Genomic DNA, 5838 nt, shown 5'->3' on the forward strand with positions numbered 1-5838 from the left:
CTGGTGCGGGTTTCATAAGCTGTTTTTATAGTGAATGTTTCAGAGCCTGAAATTCAGATTGCATTTTGAAACATGTGAAAAAGGGATTCACAGATGTCTTCATAACCTTTTTCTTTTCTTCCATAATGTTCAGGTTCAAATTAGGTTCTGTGTTGAAATTATTCTTCTAGATCCTTTTTGTGTATTAAAAATTCATGTTTTTCACTATGTCCTGCCTTTATGCTCCAGACTTTGATTAAAGATAACGATGAGCATCATATTATTTATACATTAGGGAAACAAAAATTTCCCTAAAAATATTTTTTTAAATATATATCAACTTTTTAAAATACATCAAGGGGTCTTGGGGAAAATCCATGGTTCAGAGGAAGATAACCAGAATGTAGTAAAAAGGAGCCGTCAAACGTATTTGATCAGAAGTAAAATAATAGAATCTAAATAGATGATAGATATATATGATATGCATCTACAAATACCTAAAAAAACTTCATAAAATTGTATTACATTAGGGTCCAAATCAGCAACAAAGGAACATATACAGAAAGGACATGATATATACAGTACCAATGAAAGTTATAATGTGGCAATATAAATTTCAGACATACAACATCCCAGAATTATAACTATCTGGGCTTGCCCCAGACAAGATGGTTATTCCTTGCTAATCTAATCAATAGTAAGGTTGGGGAAAGACATGGACAAAAGCCAGAGTTCTCTTGATCTAGGAGTGACTGGGAGCTGTATGAGACAGGTTGTGTAGACTAAGCTTTAGAGACTTGGCCTGAGTGGGAAAACAAGAGGCAGTAGAAGCTAAAAAGAAAGAAACTTAAGTAGGATTTGAGATAATCATGTTGATATAGACACTGACCTCAGCTTTCTACATGGTTACTCCTATTAGAGAGGCAACATTTTTTTTAAGAACCAGTGTTCAATAGGTCTTCAAGTTATGGAAGACCTAGTCCTTTCTAGACTGTACCCAATCCTGGTTGTACATTAGAGTTGCTTGGCAAGTTTCTAAAAAACACCAGTGTTCTTCCCACCAGCAAGTTTACAATTTAATTGAGCTGGCTTGGGGCTCAGGAACCAGTTGGTTTAAAACTCCCCAGGGAGATCCAAATGAGAATCCTGTAGGGTAACATTTCCCAAATAAACTATGCACACTCCTGGTCCTGTGAATCCTCTGGGAAGAAAAGTCCTGTGTCTAATACATATATGTGCTCATGGTGTCTCACAAAGCACATTAGCCTCTAAATGCTCTGAGAAGTCCTGAAGAAGAGAAATCACCTTTCCTATGTTGGTCTGTGATGACCATACCTAGTAACATCACCTTGAAAAAAGCTTCCCTGAGTCAAGGTTTTCCAACTGTTACCTTTCACTTTCTACTTCCCCCTACCATCCACCTTCCTGGAAGGTCATCCTCAGCAATTTTCAAGAAATAGAACTTTCATATACCTGGGTGTGTGGTCTTATAACATAGTTACCTAGCAGAAATGTATAAGACATGCTGAATCTCTGAAGGAGTCATAAAGCACAGAGGAGCCTTTGTAGAGACATACTGAGTCCAGTATTGGGAGTGAAAAGGACAAGAGTGAGCAGGCTCTCATGGCCCCCAAACATGCTGCTTTTGGGGTCATTTCCCTCAATCACCAAACACTTGGGAAGCAGGAGCAGAAAGTTCATAAAGTAAAGCAATGGACATTAGACTGAAAAACCTTAAAGTCAATATCAGCTACTCTTATTAGGTGAGTGACCTTTAGCAAATTATCAAACTTATTTTCATCTCAGTTTACTCTTCGATAAAATGGGAATAAAATATAACTACAAGGATTATTCTTATGATAAAATTACATACAGTACTGCATTTAAAATCTCTATAATCCAGGTGACTGTCAGGGAGGTTAATTTATTATCCCCTTACATTTATCAAAATTTCATCTGATAAATGTTTTTTATGTTTGTAAAGGATATTCAGTCTATCTGTTTTGTCTGTCCATTCTGCTAAAAACTCTAAAATGTACTCCTGCATTAAGCTAGGTTATCAGAAAGTTCTGTGCCCGCATTCATCACAGTGGCCTTGCCCAGGGATGTTTGCTTCCTGAATTACATTTGGTGCAATGGCATCAGCTCACATCAAGAACCACTCCGAGAGAGGGCCCTGCAAAGACCTCCCAGCAACTTTGCTCTAAGGATGCTTTTGAGAATTCTACTTGGTATTCTATAAGGTGTCCTCGGTAAAGGGGCCCAGAGGAGAAATCTTACTTAGTGGCAGGAAGAGCTCCGCTTTTGCTGAGCAATTACTCTGTTTGGCTGTTATGGCCATTCTAAGACATGGAGCCAATCATGCTTTGCCTTCAATGATGGTTACTCGAGAGCTTAGAGTTTCGTGTGTGCTCCATTTCCAGTGAACATGGACATGAACTGTGTCTCGCTAATATTCCTCACCCTGACTGATCTCATTGCCTCAATTTATCTTTACTACCTTAAATGTATTGCATCTTGTATTTTCTAACTTCCTTACAACTTTTTTAAGTAAGCCAATGAAGATAAATAACTGGATATATAAATATATTCAGATGCTTGGTTTCCATTTGTTTCCATCACATGCTGCCCCATCACCTTCTGAGTTTGGAAGAATTGTATGTGGCTCAATGGCAGGCAGGGATAACCAACAAGTGCCCATTTTGACACCACCCCCTCTCCAGCACTGGAGACTTCCTAGAGTACGAAATCTCAGGGAACCCTGATGACTCACAGGCCACTCCAAGACACATGATGGTGAAATCAAATACAAACGTGAGTACTCCCATTGCCAATGCTCCAGGAACCTCTAGTAACAGTCACTGTGTGTTTTAGTTACATTACATTGCTCCTTAGCAATCCTCTATCTATTAAAGCATTTTGGGTCCATAAGTAAACCAGCGACTTTCTTGTTTCTTCTTCCAAAATATGACATCCACTTCATAAGCCTCGGCTCAGCTAGAGGCTGTCACACACAACCGGCTGCTTGCCTCTGGGGCAGATACACATATTGTTCAGCAGCGACTTCCCCTCTCATCAATAAAGGGTGCTATTTTCTTCTTTACATCAAATACATGCGGTTTCTCGCTGTATGAAAATACTAGAGTTATTTTGGGCCCTGCAGACTTTCTCTAAGAAAGACAAACATTTATTTTTTTTGTCCATGTGAGTCTTGCATTTACAAGTAGAAGTGATTTATTTTTTTCAATATTTAAATGACATTATGATAACATGCTTAATAGCTGTGTGCCGAGCCAGTACATACTTGGGTTTGTGGTCCTGGAAAAATCTGATTAGTGTCACATGACATTTCATCAAACTCATACAAAATTTTTAGGGCTTTGAGTTTCCTTAAATACTGCTGAAATTCAGAAATAATCCCGAGAGACCAGTGTGAGGCTGACTAGCAGCCACGGACTTTCTCAACTTGCAGTAAAATTCAGGAAGGGCAACACTATTGTTTTTCTATAACCTCCTCACCCCCAGATAAACAATCTGGCAGTTTAGAAGCAACAAAATGCCCAGGGCCCTAAGTTCATGCCAGGGTTATTCTGGAATTGGAGCACGTCCCCACGGCAGAAATGCCTGATTCAGACTCAATCAAATACTGGGCCCTGGTAGTCTAATGAGACAGACGCCTTCCATCACTCTGAGGGAGGTCATGCCAGTCTCACTGTCAGAAAGCACCCTGACAGATGTGCAAGAGCGCAAAAGAAAACAAAATGCAGTTCAACATGTGAATTTCTGATTTCTGTTACCAAAGAGTCTGGGAGCCAATGGCATGTTCACAAATACTTAAAATCCAGTTCTCTGGAAGTATTTTTTAAAAAGCAGGCTCTGATTTGCATCATTTGCATATTTCTATGATATAAACACTACATAATTCTACCAAGACTCATCTCAGGCCACCTGTCAGATATCACAGAATGTGGAGTTGGGAAGAGAGGTACACAACCAGCTCTCACCAGCCAGAGCCAGCTCATCGCCACTGCTGGAATCCCCCACTCAGCTGGCAGGATTATTCATAGAACAGAAAACTTTTGCTCACCCATTCTACTCAGAAGAACCCCTCTTTTTAGCTTTCGTCACATCCGGAGTATGTGCTGTCTATCTCCACCTGCTTCTTCTTGCCTCTGCTAATCAACCTCATTCTTACCCTCTACCAAGGTACTTCTGCTGGTCCCATGTAATTTTGAGATCATCTCTTGCCTGGGGAGGCTCTCCCCTACCTTTGTGATACTTACACACTTCTTTATTCTGGACACATTTTCTGGATGCCATAGAAACTAATTCTGAGGCCCCTTGACAAAGAGTTTTGGGGGAGGATGGTTCTTTCTTTTCACTCTGAGTAGTGGGTCGAGGCACAGAATCCCATCAGAAGGGAGCCTGCGAAGCGGGGAGCCGCTGGCGTGGCGGTCGGGGTCGGTGGTCGGTGGTCACCTGTGCCGTGGGCCTGCGGACAGGAAGGCCGGGAGGGTGAGCCCGGCCCGGGCGGGCCCTCAGTTCCATTGACCGTAGATGTTCGTGGGCGAGGAATCCGGGGCGTGTGGAAGCGAGGTTCGAGCATGAACATGGCGGAAGGGGACACCCTGATATCGGTGGATTATGAGGTGTTTGGGAAGGTGCAGGGGGTGTTTTTCCGCAAGTACACGCAGGCTGGGATTGGCAGGCTGGGTCCCAAACGCAGACCAGGGCACAGCGCAAGGACAATTGCAAGGTCCCATCTCCAAAGTGCGTCATATGCAGGAATGGCTTGAGACAAAAGGAAGGCCCAAATCTCACATGGACAGAGCGAACTTCAACAATGAGAAAGTCATCTTAAAGTTGGATTACTCAGATTTCCAAATTGTAAAATAATTCCCTGAATTCAAATTTTCCAAGAGAAACTCAGAGGTTTTGCTTTTCTTGTTAATAGAGTTAGAATTATTCTGAGTAATATTAGAATTTGTCAGTAAGTTATTTTAGTTTCAGATACCTGAATGTTACTATATATAATATGTATGATGGAAGGAATGATTACCACTGTACACAATTCTAATAAAAACGCATCAGAAAAATAAACTGTGAAGAAGAAGTCAACAGTGACAAAGGGCAGATCTAGAACAGGAGCAGTAACTTCAAATGGAGCAGACTCTCCTCATAATAGAAAAGAGAAATCTTCATAATGAATTATAATCCAATTGATTAATGTCCCCAAAGAAATCTTTGTACTATATCTTTCAGCACTAGAGATTTTTTTTCCTATTCTTAAAAATGCAGTTTGTGCTCTTTGATTCTCGCTATTGTACTGTTTCATGTATTTTTAAAGGGCAATTGAGGGGAGGATAATTACTATGAGTGACAAAAATAGCTTAGCTTAGACTAAGCTGCTTGTCTTTAAAATAGTTTAGGGACCACCACCATATTTTACTTTATTTTTTATCTTTGAACATTTTCTAATGATTTGGAGAGATAACTATTTGCAAAAATTCTACATATCAATGACACAGTTTCTTGGTCTCATTGATTTTTTATATTAGCAAGATGGCCTCTTCCAGCCAGGTCATATTTTTTAAGTTATCTTTCAGAGTAAAATGGAAATAATATAAAGTTGGATGTCAAACTTTAATGTGTTTTCAGTGTTCTCTAATTTTTAGGAATTTTTGTAGCCTTTACACCAGGGAAAAAAAATTTGTAAATTCACCAAAATAATAGTGTGCTTTATTTTTTAGGTAGTGGTTGTTAGTGTTACATCCCTTTCTTTTTTTTTAAGGAAAAAACATACTATTGGTTACAGTGTGAAGATTTTTGCCATATTTGTTGAATCAAAATATCTTCTAT

At 39.8% G+C, this 5838-nt stretch overlaps 1 pseudogene; it reads left to right on the plus strand.

Annotated features, from left to right (window-relative positions):
- The first annotated feature begins 4412 nt into the window (after positions 1-4412).
- Positions 4413-4898, plus strand: LOC102756209 (annotated as a pseudogene).
- Positions 4899-5838: the final 940 nt, after the last annotated feature.

The sequence above is a fragment of the Myotis davidii genome, unplaced genomic scaffold (assembly GCF_000327345.1).
Source record: "Myotis davidii unplaced genomic scaffold, ASM32734v1 scaffold159, whole genome shotgun sequence".
Lineage (NCBI taxonomy): Eukaryota > Metazoa > Chordata > Mammalia > Chiroptera > Vespertilionidae > Myotis > Myotis davidii.